Source organism: Ruditapes philippinarum, unplaced genomic scaffold (assembly GCF_026571515.1).
Source record: "Ruditapes philippinarum isolate M1 unplaced genomic scaffold, ASM2657151v2 ctg487_1_1_1_1, whole genome shotgun sequence".
Classification (NCBI taxonomy): Eukaryota; Metazoa; Mollusca; class Bivalvia; order Venerida; family Veneridae; genus Ruditapes; species Ruditapes philippinarum.
In genome coordinates this window covers 143,074-159,784 of record NW_026866805.1, presented here as the reverse complement: position 1 = coordinate 159,784, position 16,711 = coordinate 143,074, and the positions used below count along the sequence as shown (strand labels likewise).

Sequence of the window (16,711 nt, the reverse complement as noted above, 5' to 3'; positions counted from 1 at the left end):
GAATTTGTGTAAGTCACAAGACAGCTTGAGTGCAACATGTATCGAGGTTCAATTTTTCAATAGTTAAGTGATAAATCAGTTACACATTCCTTAGTTTGATTAAAATTGTCTTTTGTAGCTTTAAAGTCTATAACCATGTAGACTGGAATGTCCGTTGTTTTACTCTGGTACCAGCCCTTGCCTGAAACAATGTACGTTTTGGACATATTTTCTACCAATAAAGGTGCCCAGTTGCCATATGACTTGAGAACCAACAAAACAATTGTTATCATTTTAATTAAGAATTTGTTTAAAATATGGTCAATGTTAACTTTTTGAGATTGGAATGTTGTTTTTGTTAACCCAGTGACTTTTCAGTAAACCTTTAGACCATGGAGGCTGAATGGCTTAAGTGGCATAAAATGTGATGATGGATCGATGTCAGATAATGGATGGTTAAAGCACACCTGTGACATGGTAATGAAGAACTTGACATGCATGGTGGAAGTTGATCAAGACTATCAATTCTTCGAGAGGTCCAGTGACTATACACTCGCAAGAAGGATATATGGTATGGAATAGCTTTCTACACCTCTGTGCTGGCAGATTTGTAAGAATGGAAGTTGTTTCAATGTGGAGAGAGAACAGACATTTTGTATGGTCAGGTAAAATTTGTTTTTGAGGTCACAAGTAAAGTCTCAATAAAGGCATTTCCATTTATAGTTGTATAACTAGCTAGTTTATGGAAAGTTGGTGGTTCTACTCTTAATAGGTGCCTGTCTTTGTCCAAAACAATGCTATTAAGGCATATTTTCCTCTATCTGTAAAGCTGGACAGTCACTATAATGAAATAAGTATTGTATCTGTTTAATTTCAAAAGAATTTAGCTTAAAGTGTTAAATTTTGCAATGTTGTTCTGTTAACACCAGTGACATTTCAGAAAACCCAAACATGTTGGCTGGATTGCTAGGTTCATGTCGGAAGTTGTGATGGAGGATTAATGTTGGAATGTGGATGGTTGTGTGACATTGGTGAAATGATTGTTGTGACATTGGTGAAGTGTGATTGTGCTGGAAAGTGACATGATGGAGCATTGGTAAATTATCTCTTTTGAATTTGTGTAAGTCACAAGACAGCTAGAGTGCAACATGTATTGAGGTTCAATTTTTCAATAGTTAAGTGATAAATCAGTTACACATTCATCAGTTGTTTGATTGTCTTTTGTAGCTTTAAAGTCTATAACCATGTAGACTGGAATGTCTATTGTTTTACTCTGGTACCAGCCCTTGCCTGAAACAATGTACGTTTTGGACATATTTCCTACCTGGTCAGTCACCATATGACTTGAGAACCAAGAAAACTATCTTTGTTGGTTTAGTTTAAAAAGTTTGTTTAAAATATGGTCAATGTTAACATTTTTCGATTGAAATTTTGTTTTGTTAACCAAGTGACTTTTCTGTAAACCCTTAGGCCATGGACACTGAATTGCTTGAGTGGCATCATGTGTGATTATGGATGGATGTCAGAATGTGGATGGTTAACCCACACCTGTGACAGAGTAATGAAGTACTTGACAAGCACAAGGATGTGGATGGCAAAGTGTATGTGTTGGAAAGAGGCATGATGGAGCAATTTGGTATTTTACTATACATTACTTTATTTTAAGGAATTTATCATGATAACTTTTTTGTAAACAATTTTGTAATTTTGTAACATGTAAATTTGTGAACAATTTTGTGTATTATTGAGTATTTTACTTGATTTCAATGGCTTTCCAATTAAGAAAAGAACCAAGTTTAAAAAGATTATTTTATGCAATTGAGAATTACAGTCGAATGTCTATAGTTGGCTGGACTGGAAGGTCAGTGTTTCTATTCAGAATGTGAATTTGCTACTCCTTGCACTTAAATGGTATATTTTCATCTGCCACATTTAAACCATTAAATAACAAAGAGTTGTCCATTTAGTTGGAAAGTAATTTGTAAAGATATTGTAGAAGTAAAAAGTATGAAATTAGAATGTTGTTTTGGTACCCCTGTGATCTTTCAGACCGAGGAGTTGCATCAAATGTGATGATGGATGTGATCTTTCCGACCATGGAGTTGCACCAAATATGATGATAGACCATGGAGTTGCACCAAATATGATGATCAGACAATGGAGTTGCACCAAATATGATGATGGACCATGGAGTTGCACCAAATATGATGATGGATCATGGAGTTGCACCAAATATGATGATCAGACCATGGAATTGCACCAAATATGATGATCAGACCCTGGAGTTGCACCAAATGTGATGATGGACCATGGAGTTGCACCAAATATGATGATGGATCATAGAGTTGCACCAAATGTGATGATGGACCATGGAGTTGCACCAAATATGATGATGGAAGTGGTATTTCAGACCATGAAGTTGCATCAAATGTGATGATGGATAGATGTAAGAAAGTGGACTGGGACAGAGTAATGAAGTACTTGACATGCATGGTGGAAGTTGATCGAGACTATCAATTCTTCGAGAGGTCCAGCGACTATATACTCGCAAGAAGGATATGGTATGGAATAGCTTTCTACACCTCTGTGCTGGCAGATTTGGAAGAATGGAAGTTGTTTCAGTGTGGAGAGAGACAGACATTTTGTATGGTCAGGTAAAATTTGCTTTTAAAGTCACAAGTAAGTCTCAATAAAGGCATTGTTGTTTCTAGTTGACTAACTAGCAATGTACTGGAAAGTTGGTGGTTCTACTCTTAAAAGGTGCCTGTCTTTGTCAGAAACAATGCCATCCAGGCACATTTTGCTCTACCTTTAAAGTTTAACAGTCACCAAAATAAAATGTAGAATTGTATCTGCTTTAATGGAAAGATTGTTAAGGTTATACTGTTACTTTTTGAGATTGCAATGTTGTTCTGTTAACTCCAGAGATATTTCAGAAAACCCTCGCAACATGTTGGCTGGATTGCTAGATTGATGTCGGAAGTTGTGATGATTGATTTATGTTGGAATGTGGATGGTTGTGTGACATTGGTGAAGTGATTTTTGTGACATTGGTGAAGATTTGAAGTTGCTCCAGTGTGGAGAGAGATGGACACAGTGTTCGATTAAAAAAAAACTCAAGGATGTCATTGGTAGGTCTCATTATAGATTATAAGTCCTGAAAGTGTTTATAATAAAATGAAAAAATCTCTGTACAAAGCCAGATACATATTTCTTATCTTTGTATGATCATTACAGTTTTGAGTTTTTCGCAAAACACTGTACATAACACAAGTTCTCAACAATTTAAACGTTCATGTATTGCGCTTACATCAGTGCTTGATTAGTCATTCTAGTCATTCTAGTCGAACCTCACCATGGATGTCATTTTCAAAATGACGTCATTCTTGCGATGACATCATTATGCTGCTTATGAATTGTTGATTTTTGTCTTATATAAATTTTATCATTTGATATGGATCAAACCTTTTGTGAGATGTTATTTAAGCATGGACGGACGGCTGAGCCGCGTCATGACAAAACCGACATAATGCGTTTGTGACCAGCATGGATCCAGACCAGTCTGCGTATCCGCGCAGTCTGATAAGGATCCATGCTGTTCGCTATCAGTTTCCATATTTGTTATAGGGTTTGTAAGCGAACAGCATGGATCCCAACCAGACTGCGCGGATGCGCAGGCTGGTCTGGATCCATGCTGGTCGCAAACGCTCTGTTGGTTATGTCATGACGCTGCTCATTTGGATAATTTGTCTAATGCCATTTGTACTGTTTGTTGATTTACTAGTTGCTCATCATTTATGTTCCTGTATTGAATCATACTGATGTTAACCAATTCTTCTTATTTTTCTTGTAGGAGATCTGATGGTTAATCGGAAAATGGTGTAGTGTGTGTGTGTTGATTTGACGGGACAGTGATGCCATTCTATAGTAAGAAAGTTTCAATGTTATTTTAACATTTATTCCGAGTAGAAGTTGTTACTAGATTTTTCTTTTTTCATGTCGACAGAGAAGAACCACCGACCTTTCATAGTGATGTCTTTAAACTTTAAAAAGTAAAGAATTTAGTAAAATATCTTTAAAAGTAAATTATTGATCAGTTTAAATAATTCATTTGTATATATTTGTAGTATAGAATGAATAATGTACAATAACAAGCATTTCTCTTTTTAAAAAATAGTTGTTAAATGGTGAGTACTAGATGATATTTTACGTCAAGTTTTCAAGACAAGACGCAAGACGGTAAGAATTGCAATGTTTTTAGTTGCTCAGCATTGTGAAAGACGAGGCAAGTACAGAACAGAGAGGTAAAATTTTGAAAAGGTGTTAAATTGTGGCGGGAGGGACATAAATAAATGTCATTATGAATAATATGTTGTGGTAAGTGTGAAATAAATAGAAAAGGATATAGTGAATAGTCTGGAAAGAAATGAGAATGAAAAGTTTTGAGAATAGAAATAGGACATAAAAAGTCAGTGAAGTGAAAAATGGAAAGCATTGTTTAAAATATGAAAGAAATGAAGGAACTACAAAAGGTCAGCAATAGACATTTTTGAAAAATGGAGATGTGAAAGTGAAAAATGAATGAAAATAAAGGGAAAGGGAGAGAATACATGGAAATTGGAATGGAATAAATAATAAAATAAATGGAAAGGAAGAGAATACATGGAAATTGGAATGGAAAAAATGAATAATAAAATAAATGGATAGGGAGAGAATACATGGAAATTGGAATGGAAAAAATGAATAATAAAATAAATGGAAAGGGAGAGAATACATGGAAATTGGAATGGAAAAAATGAATAATAGAGTCGAGGAAATGGAAAGACTAGAGGAGAGTTGAATGAAATGAAATTTGAAAGTGAAAACAGTTAATCATGTGTGAAAAGTGAATGAATAAAAAAGAAGACAATTTGGTTGAGAAAATGTAGATGAAAAAGATAAGAAAACAATCGGCTTTCCATACGGATCAACTTTCTATGGAAAGTCAATTTCAGGTCTCCTGGCATCCGTGATTGTTGATTTTTGCAGCTCCCTTTCATAGTTCTACCATGAAGGGGAAGTGCAGATATGACAGATTTTCTACTTTATTCTTATCTAACTTTATCTCTATCTTTACAAAACTTTCTTTTCTATACAAAGTTTTCCTCACTTATTGGTGAGACAAGATTATAGTCATTGACCATTGGTCATTGACATATACCAGTTGTGACAAACCTCTCCATCAAAACATTAGATCTGACTAGCTTTTGTAATGACATTGACCATGACATTGACCAATTTACAAGACTTTACGAACCGGTCATGGCTTTCCCAATAGTTATTGATTGGGGAAGTTTTTTGACTAATCTACTTTAACTACTAGGCCCATGCAACCTTAGACCAAAACTTTTTCGGTTATTGGTCAGATTGAGACATGTGGCATTGAAGCTCTTTGGCAGACGATGAATGGTGGGAGAAGTGTATTTGTGACTATATTAAACCTTAGTGTCTATTCTAGGACTTGTTATTTTGGGATTCAAGCTAATTTTTCAAAGATTGCGCACATTTTGGAAACATTTTGTAAAAATCCTGCCTCTTCATTGATCAGTTTTCTCAAAATGCATAAAGGTTTACTTTTTTCTTTTACATGAACATGGGGAAGCAAAAGGGAGGTAATTGTGAACTAATAAACAATCTCCTACACAGTGATCTCCCCTTGTTAGTATAGTGATTACAATCTGCCAAGGGAGGTAATCACTGTGAGGAGTTTGCTAAATAAAATCAATATTTTTCGTTGACAACTCCTTTTTCTATAAAGATGATAACGGCACTTTTAGAATCTGTTTGCAGCAAAATTCATGTTCAATAATCCTAACTCTAACCCTAACACATAACACTAACCCTTACTCATAACTCGATATTAATAATAATGTGTAATATGATAAAAATAGCTGCAGACATATTCTAGTTGAGTCGTCCCTGATTTGTTTCTATGAATAAAAACCCAATCTAGCTACCTTTTTATTTTTTTTTAGAAAATAAAAAGATTAGCTCTGGCTTTATTTAAACATTAAATTTTTTTACACAATTACTCTTTTTACTGGCACCCCTTGTTTTTGAAAAACCTATTTTTTTAATGAGTGGGGAAAATTCACTGTACTTTTGAAATTCTGGAATAGACACTGAACCCTACAACGTACTGTGACCAACTTGACAACATACAGTGACTGACTAAAACCCATTCATCATTTCAGAGCCTCAAAGGTTAATTTGACAATCTCAACACTTCTCCCAATGCTGCCTAGTTTTAAAACAGCACACTCCCTGATTCATATTGTTTTAATGGAGAATATTTGAGCCGCGTCACGACAAAACCAACATAATGTGTTTACGAGCAGCATGGATCCAGACCAGCCTACGCATTCGCGCAGTCTGATCAGGATCCATGCTGTTCGCTATCAATTTCTCTACTTGTAGAAGGGTTGGTAAGCAAACAGCATGGATCCTGATCAGACTGCGCGGATGCGCATGCTGGTCGCAAACGCACTATGTTGGTTTTGTCGTGACGCGGCTCATATTATTATATGTCCAATGATTTAGTAAAATATCTAGATTTAATGTTCTTAAGAAAACTTACAAATCAAGCTAGAATTAAGACTTTTATGTCTTAGTTTTTACTTAGCAACGGTGTGTAATGTTATTTCATTAATATTAGCGTAAAATTATTAAAATTCAATCCTATTTTACATTTGTCATAAAAAAGCAAATTTTGACTTTAATTGTAAAAGTATAAGTCAAAAAGTAATTCCTGATTGTAATGGATTTGGTTCTTTTTGAAGAAAGTAAAATAGCGGGATGTGTGCAGTTTTAACTTCTAGCATGTCCCAAGCCATGATAAAAGCAGAGGGGGAGAAAATAATCTTGTATTTGTGGTTGTTATTTTGCATGCAAAGTTTAAATAAAAAAACATTAGTCAAGCATTATTGTTGTGCAAAAATAATTTCTTTAACAAAGTTTGTTTTGTAATAACAACATATATGCCTCAGAAAAAAATATTAACAACCAAGTTGTGATAATTATGTTCTTTTTTACATTTGTAGATCTGACCATGGTTATTGAAGTGAATGTTGTATGTTAGCAAGGATAAGCTGTCACTTTATCTGATTCTCTTAAGAAAGACAAGTTTATTATGTAAGCAAAATTAAAAAAGAAATCATTTTGCCAACAATATTGAACATGACATTGTTAGTATCAACATACACACCAAAATCATTTCATTTGAAAATGCATATAAATAAATTTGACCCACAAATGTTCATGGCCATGTTTATTCTAATGAAACCAAGTCCGTCTGCTTGCCTAGCTCATTAGGAGCCGCTGGTTCCATCCTCTGACGTGGCATAATTTCACTATGGCAATATTTGCTATCTGTAACTCAGCGAATGTGAGCCCCGTCATGACAAAACCAACATAATGTGTTTGCAACCAGCATGGATCCAGACCAGCCTGCGCAGTCTGATCAGGATCCATGCTGTTCGCTTACAAACCCTATTACAAGTAAAGAAACTGATAGCGAACAGCATGGATCATCATATCAGACTGCGCGGATGCGCAGGCTGGTCTGGATCCATGCTGGTCGCAAACGCATTATGTTGGTTTTGTCATGACGCGGCTCATGCGAGTTTTTCCAAGCTAATCCCCCAGCACAAACAAACTTTGACAGTTATTTCGTTACAGTGCACTATAGGTTACAATAGATTAGTCAACCAAATTGCACCTATCATTGAAGCTGTAACTGTAAAACATTAAGCTGGGGAAAAAACAAAATATTCTTTTATTCTGAAGTAAGTCTGTTGATCTCAGATACTATGTCAACTAGTCATTTAATTGTCTCTCACTGCTGATCCAGAAATCATTTGAGGTAAGAAACTGGTTAGTTATCCAGGAAAACCTCCAAAATGTGACCATATACATGTTATGATAGTCTTAACGTAATGCTTTGCCGCCAAAACAATTCTAACATCTTAGCAAACGGATTATTTCCAGAAATTTATTTTTGGCAATAGATTATAAACAATTGCTCATCCTTTATCACTATGTACTAAATTCTGATTATTAATGGTTAATAAATATTGAATACCGAAAATTGTGAAAAATATCATTCCTGAAATGACCGATTTATTACGATATTGACCAATGTTAAAATAATTTTTGTAGGAAAGCATTACAGTATGACTAACTTAAAGTCAGAGTTAAATCCAGAAAGATAATAAAAATTTGGCACCCAGTGAGTACTTGTAAGTTTCAGGAATTTTATTTTAAATGTTTCAAATAAGCAATATACTTTGTTCAGTATCAACCATATAAAAATGATGATTAACCTTAAAGGAACTCCACTGAGGTCCAATAGCCTAAAATAATTAATTATGAAATTCCTTCTTAATTAAATCATCTGGTACATTTAAATTTGAAACCAAACAATAGATGATAAATAAATACAAACGGTATTAAAATTGATAATCGATTTTTTATGCGATTTTGGCCAATTTGAGTGAAAAGCGTTGCAATGGTTTTCATTTTTGGGGCCAATTTGCACAATAAAATTTGATTATTTCTGGAAAATGGAATGACACAAATTCTAGTTTTACAAAATTCGTTAAAAAATATTTTCGGCCCCTTCACGTCAAAAAACCTCAGTTGAGTCCCTTTAATTACAAATGAAAATGTTACCAGTAAAGATGGATCTAGATTCATTTCAAGGACAGCTAGATTATCTTTGTCAATTTTGCCATCATATTTAAACCATCTTTTCTGTGAGTGAATTTAATATCAAGGCTAAAATTTGTAGTGTAAAATAATCTTTGTGTACATGTTATCTTTTTCATGTACATCTTGGAATCGGAATCAATTATGAAACATGATATTCTTATAAATGATATTGAAAATAATATATATCAGCAGTTTTCTTACTCTGAGTAAATTATTTCGGGAAAATCAAGCTTGTAGTACAATGTCTAACAAGTGAAAGCATCAAGATCCTTGTAATAATTTACATGTGTGTCAAGCTGCCAAGGAGATTACTCTCCCAGTTTACATTTTTAAAGTGTATTGGTAAATTGTAGAATTGTTACATAACAGATTTATTGCTCATCGAAAATCAACTATTTCTGATACAAGAATGTTTTATTTGAAATGCGACTGTTGAATTGTTATATCATACAGTAATTGAGCTTTTAATCAGTGTGAGAAAAATGCTTGCAAAGTCACGCGAGTTTTCGTGTCTTAATTTTTAGGGTTTACTTTCAAAACAGAGTTTCTATTAAAGTTGTCAGCATACAGTAACAGGAACTTAAATTTATGTTATATTTAGAAATAATGCTGTATTGTTTTTCTGCCAATACTGTCATTAATGTATTGAAAATAATGTTTAGCTCTTAAAGTACATACAGTAAACCTTTTGTAAATAATTTTCAGAACACATAGTTCACCTATTTGATGATGAATATACTAAACTATTGTTGGAAATGAGGCACAATGCGTGACATCTATGCCCTGTTGAGCACCAGGGGTATTGAGTAAAAAAGACAATCACTTTGTATCAACTGTACAGTATTGGTCAAGATAAAAAAACACTTCAATTGGGTAAGTATATATATTTATGCAGTATTCTATATTAAATTCCCTATTTTGTGAAATTAAAAGTGAGGTGACTTCACCATAATGCATGCACATAATGTAGATTCAGATTATTTTAGTCATGTTCAAGATGAATGTTTCTGCTACATGTACATAATATATAGATTGTAATATATTATACAAGAACTTACACGAACAAGATCTTATATGAACCCAATGGCTGTGAAATACTATACAACAATTTACTTGTAGTTTATATCTGTTGAGTCAAATTATTATATCTACACTATAGTGTTTCATTTATACTTATTCAGGTTTTTATTATTTCAGGATGGCATGCGAGAAGTCAATAACTTGTAGAAGACCTATGTTTGACAGTATACCAAAGTTAATTACTGTGATTCTCATAGAATTTATGTCTTCAGAAGTATCCCTGAAAAAGCTGAAAACTGCAGTGGCAGATGCTACAATATTTTTACTTAATTGTGAAACAAATTTTTGCAAGTTTATGAATCACTTTCTGCTTACAAAAAACTGAAGGCATATCAGGAGGCATGGTTGTTGTTACCCTGTTTGTGTTTGGCTCAAACCCTCAAACTTGGGTTGCAAGACTACATTTTAGGACATAAGTGATCTGTAATTTGTGACTTTCCATGTGTTTGCAAGAATATGTTATTATAATTGTTTTAAATTATTGAAATTATTTCAATTTGAAAATATACTTAGTATTATGTATATAATATGTTATTCATATTATACAATTTAAAATACACTGATCAGAATATCATTACACCGTCATCATCTGTAAGACTGTAACTGAAAATATAATCGGGGAAAATAACTAGTGCAAGATATTTCTATTTTTTTGGTTAAATTTCTGAAAGACCTTTGAAATTATTGTGTATACAATTATTTATACATAATATTTTTTATAAGATGCCATTATTTTAAATCATACAGTTTTCTGGGGGGTTTTGGCATAATTTTTGTTACTAGGGTAACCAACAAATACACCTGTTTTTAAAGAATTTTTTTTTTGCATTGGATTTATAATTTATACGCTATTATGTTACAGCTATGTGCTTTAAAGTGGACTAACTTAAGTTATTATATTCGCCTTAATCATGGAAAAGTTACTGAAATTCTGAGAATTTAATCCTTACATTTATATTTATTATCAATAACACTTTAAGGGAAAAGTGAAAATCCTTTTTTTTTCTTTTTTCTGAAAGTCTTAAATATTGTTGTCTTTTAATATAATATATGCATTAATTTGATGATGAATAAATCATGTTAAGTGCAAAAATATTGCATTTGACGATTTTTTAAAAAAATTTGTTGCCTTGACAATGGATAATTGAAAACAAATGATAGTTTTTTATATCAAGATGTAACATATATTACACAAAGATGAATGATAACTTTATATTTTGTTTATTTTATTGTGTATAACTATGGAATTTTTTCTAGTTTATATATACCAATAAAATTTTAAAAGTTTTTTGTTGTTGTTTTGGTGATGTCATACAAATTAGAATATTTCATAAAATATCAAGTTTAAAAAAATGTTGCCAGCTATTCAGCAGATGTTGTTCTACCACAAACTAGTCATAACTCATTTTCGCCCAGATATCACATTTGGGCCAAAAATCGATGAGCTTGTCACATATATGCAATTATTTATTTAATAAAAGGCCTAGTTGAAAACAAAAACAAAATTAATCGTTGTTCATTGATATATGGTCATACATAGATCCCTGGTCTGTCTTATTCTAATCATCAGATTAGTGGGTACAATAAGAATATAACTTCACCTATTTGTTAACAAATGAGCACTTGTCAATTTCTGTGGCTAAATCTATGATATTCAAATAAAATGTCGAGTAAGGACCTGTCATTTAAGAAACAAGCCAATGAGTTCACTTGGGTTACATTTCAGAAATATCTTTGAGGTTTTAGACCTTAACTTGCTGGAACTGAAAGTGCTTAGCCATCATTATAAAGGCAGATCCCATGTTCAGTTAGATTTAAGGAGCAGGATCAAATTATAGTCTGATTTTATTGACCTGTCAATTATGAATACATTATAGCGCTCATTTAAATATTCGATCCCACTTCGGTTTTGTGCGTTAAATTACGAGAATTAATATGGAGTAAATAACTAACGTTTGGAAAACTCCATATATAGCTTAATGGAGTTTCTCGTAACAACCGCAATAGCACAGTCGGTTAAGTGATTACCTTATGCATGAGAGGTCCAAGGTTCGATCCCTTCTTTTGACATTCTTTTGAGACTTATTCTTTCTTTTTTAAGTATATTTTAATGAAAATGGTCAAGCGTTTGCAAAATTGTCTACAGGGATATGAAACAACTAAGCAATACTGAATTGTCACATTTTGTATTGTGTTTTACGGCACTGAAATTACATTTATTGATTTTAATCCTCCGCTTGAATTTTTAGTAATAATTCTTACACAATGTTATACATAAAAAGTATAGTATTTAAAAAGTGCAAAACATATTAAAAACAGAACAACTATAACTCATAAAAAATGAAATTAGTTATGAATAAGAAAAAAAAAACCTGGACATACTCTGTCTTGATCATACAACATGTAGGATATTTAGATATTATATACCCGTAGTTTAACCTTTTGCGCTCTAACGGTCAGTGCAACTTATTCACAGAAACTAGATTAATTTAATCACATCTTACTGCGTACCTCTCACGGAATTTACCGAACATTTATCGAATATTAATATATTCTGTGCATTGACCGTATAATCAGTATGGAATTGACAGGTTAATAAAATCAAACAATAAAAATCTCAAATATTCTCCTTTGTTTATCCTCATTGAATTAATATTAACTTGATAGAATTGGACTTTAGATAGCATGTCTTTATATATTTAGAATACATTCATTTAACAAGGTAAAGGCATTTTTGCAGTTGATCATAATATTGATCCTGATCCTTAATATTTTGATCTGATTATATTTGTTTTGTTATTTGTGGATATCATCCTGAAATAGGCCTGTTATTTGTGCAAATCATCATTTTTTTTTTTACATTTTTTTATATACTATTTAAAGGCCCATTAGTCTCTAGAAATTCTTTTACTGTAATTTTTAATAGCTATTTTATTTTAAAAAATAAAACTCATTGGCCAATTACCTGAGCCAACTTTTTCTTCAATCTGATGTTTTATTGGCAATCGGTACAATTATAGTGGTTCAATATTTTGTATGGAGCTCAAAATACTACTTTGCTTACACTTTGTTACTTATGTGACAAATTATTTCACAATTAGGAAACCATCATCAAATATGTTCTAATACTGTTATGTAAATGTTATAAAAACTGATGTTTATCCTTTCTAAGGAAGTAAATATTTATTCTAATGTGTCTTTAATTCTAGACAATTCATCAATTTAAGTTTTATAAAACAATGAAAAGAAAATCAGGATCATTTGATCCTTGATCCAGATCTTTTGTTAGTGAACACGTGACCAGGAAGCCAGCTGAACCATCTATGCAATTAATCCAGGATCTTTAATTATTGCATTTTGACCATGATTGAAATCTCTAAAACTTTAAAGGTCACCTTGATTGGTAATTTACCACAGAGATATTTTCATTTATATTCGTAAGAAAAGGTCACTTAACCTTATTCGAAATAGACTGCTTCAAATGCAAAACAGTGCAAGGTCAATGGTTGGTTATTAAATATATTAGCATACCATTTTACAGATAAGTAAATCGTTCCGTTTTAGGAAGGGGAAATCAGTTTTATTACTTTTGATAAATTATTTTAGAGCATGTTGGTTGTTGATCACCTGAAGGGAGTCCTGAATGTGAGTTTTTCAAAAAGTAGCAAAATGTAAACAAAGTATTTTGACAATCACCAAAACTGCACTAAATGGCAAAGGGCACCAGAAGCGAAGGAAGTATCAGGTAATTGTGTCAATTATTAACTTTCACACCAAAAATAAAGTTTATGAGAAAGAAAATAAAAGCATTTCCAGGACATATTTGGCCTTTAATAAATGCACATACCAGGTTGCATTACAAGTGAATTCAATGATTAACATTATGAAAGGTACTATTGCAAACTATAACATACATGTACATGTTCTTTTACCTTTTATGAGATGACTTACGAATTAATTGTTATTCCAATAATACTATCAGAGTAAGGAAAAGAAACAATGTTTTAAAATGCCAAAAAGAGCGTGAAAAATGACTGAAATCGGACCAAGAGTACCATAATATGTTGTTGTTTTTTTTTAAAAATCATTGCCGAGTATTTTTCTTAATTATATTTTGCAAATTTGTCTGTTTTAGTGTCAAAAGTTGATTTGTATAAGAAATTCAAATTTTATGTACTTTGGAGGAGCTAATGTTTTTAATGCATTATTTAATGAGGGTTCATCCATCCATACAGATCCCGGACATGTCATCATTCATATCCTTAAAGGTTATAATCTGCCAAAAGGAGATCTATAATAATTCTCTGAATCTTTCTTATGATGTATGTCTAAAAAAAGGTTGCTGTCACAATTATTTGATCACATCTTTCGGACGGACTTGACTGACTCATTTCGGACTGGTACTGGCACGTTTTTCGTAAGGATAGTCGACATGCATAAGTCGAGTTTTTCACAGAATTTGGGTGGGGTGGGGGGGGGGGTTGACTCCTTTCTATATAATTTTTCTCAGAAATTGAGGTTAGCTCACATGACTGTATTTAAGTCCCGTCCATATTCTATAGAATATATCTCATCTTGGATTGTTAAGAAGAAATACTGTATTTGTTTGTCCAACTTTTTGTGAAGTAGGCTCATATGGGACAGGACTTTATCGATTTTGTCTATAGGCAAACTTAAAGGCCGTAACAGGCTATATGACCCTATATAAACGGTTGTTTGTAAATATAACCCGAGCCGCAAGATTTAATTAACGAATATAGGAAAACATGAAATTCCTTGATAATTTCACAGCAAATTAAAATGTGCGATATCCGGCTCTTTAATTATGATCACACAATTGGGAGGAAATCAAAGAGGGTGGTTTTGTTTTATGATGATTTCTTAAATTTCTGTAAATCATTTTTATCGAAACCAAAAACCGTATTTTTACATGGCTTCTGTAATAGCGTGTGTTTTGAGTTTCTCAATTAAATAGAATGCATTTCGATATAAAATTAGAACTTCTATAACTGGTTTAAACATATCCGTTTAAGCGCGATTGTGAAACAAGTTTTTGGAGTCCGCTTCCTGGAATCAACCAAAACTTGTGTCATATGAAGAAACATGGTCGTGATACGATTAGGGCTCGAACCCATGATCCACAGTTTGAGAGTTAGACACCTTACATTAGGTCATCGCTCCTCTATTGCTGATTCTATTTGTCTGATGCTGCAGATGTGCGCATGGTGTTTCAGGTGTGTATCCTGTCATGTCTTAAGTAAGATGGTTGCACATGTTTAAAACACAGTGGTCTAGTGATCAGACATGCGAACAATATTTCGAGCAACCGTACAGTGACTTCGCAAGCAACCGGACGACTTGTTTTTCAGATTATGCAAGCAACCGTACAGTGAGAAAACCTCAACGGTGACAATTTCAGTGTCAATATTTTCATAAGGAAGGGGTTCTCTTCAAATATTTCTTTATTTTCAGTTACCTAGATAGTTACTCTTTTTAGAGTCAAGGGGGTTTGCACAAATATTTGATGTAAAGCTTCGAAATTGTTGCTTGAAATTTGAGAAATCGAAGTGAGAAATCGCTTTGTTTTAAAAAAATATAGGTTTTGCCACAAACAGCATACCGGAAAATGTCTATTTCATGTAAGATCCACTCGTAAAAATAATCTTCAATAATCGATCTTAATTGAACTGTTTTACCAATATTTCAGTCTAAGTGTATAACTCGCTCGCAAGCGGAAGTGTTATATAGCGGACACTTTACATCACTTGTCTAATCGAAAAGTATGCACGTGACCAGTTTATATGTTAATCTATAGGAAACTGAAACCCAAAACCGAATGTGCATAAGGAATGGGCATATTAAATAATTCCAAAATAACATAAAATCCCACCAACCTCTAGAAAATACGTGCCGGTGTTGTAAATATTTATTACTCGGTAACCATTTTGTCAAATTTGCAACCATTTTTCTCGCTTGAACCAGGTGTGCAACCATTTCATGTCCTGCCCCTTGGTTCATGGACTATAGTTTTTCCGTAAGTTTAACCTTAACTTATATACTTAACGTAAGTGCTATTTTAGTCTCATTGTACTTTCATTCATGTTTGTCTCCTTATTTTGTCATGTTTGTAAATGGAATGAGTAAAATTATTTTTGACATGACTTTGATCATTGATTCCAAAACTTAAGTGTTGGAAAATGAATACCGCTCAAGCCTTTTGCTAGGGGGCGTCAGGAATGTTGCACTTTTTCATTTTTCTACGTGAACAGAACCAATCAAACCGAGCCTGCAATTTCCATATAATTTTGTTGTGAATAGTACTTTCGAGGGATCCCAATTTATCTAGATTTTGATATTGTGTTTTAAAACCTGACATCTCATTAAATTATTAATGGATAACATTGTTTTGATTACGAAAATGTGAAATTATTTATCATTGTAAATGATGCAATTTAATCAAAACATTAATTTATGCCACCGCAGCATCTGCGATGCGGTGGCATATAGCGATTCACCTGTGTGTGTTTGTTTGTGTGTGTGTGTGTGTGTGTGTGCGTGTGCGTGTGCGTGTGTGTGTGTGTGTGTGTGTGTGTTATATAGATTATATAGTGAACTTAAAAAATCTTCTTGTGAAAAACCACTTGTCCAATTTCAACCAAACTTGGCAGGATTGATCCTTGGGTGAAGGGCTTCCAAAGTTGTTCAAAGAATTTCATTCCATGCAGAAATCTGGTTGCCATGGCAACCAAAAGGAATTATAAGAATAAATTTAAAAAATCTTCTTGTAAAGACCCAAAAAGCCTAGAGCTTAGATATTTTGCATAAGGCATTGTCTGGTAGACTTCTACCAAGATTGTTCAAATTATAACCCTGGGGTCAAAATTGGCTCCGCCCGGGGGTCATT

General features: G+C 33.0%; 1 long non-coding RNA gene across 3 annotated transcripts; it reads left to right on the top strand.

Moving 5' to 3' along the window:
* The first annotated feature begins 359 nt into the window (after window positions 1-359).
* On the top strand, window positions 360-5,082 carry LOC132733777 (uncharacterized). 3 transcript variants are annotated; one of them, XR_009626215.1, is made up of 6 exons: window positions 360-1,075; window positions 1,450-1,615; window positions 2,256-2,633; window positions 2,916-3,110; window positions 3,833-3,906; window positions 4,157-5,082. It is a non-coding gene; the product is annotated as an uncharacterized LOC132733777 (long non-coding RNA). The 3 variants fall into 3 exon arrangements; XR_009626212.1 differs by having other exon boundaries at window positions 2,256-3,110; XR_009626213.1 differs by having other exon boundaries at window positions 2,029-3,110.
* Window positions 5,083-16,711: the final 11,629 nt, after the last annotated feature.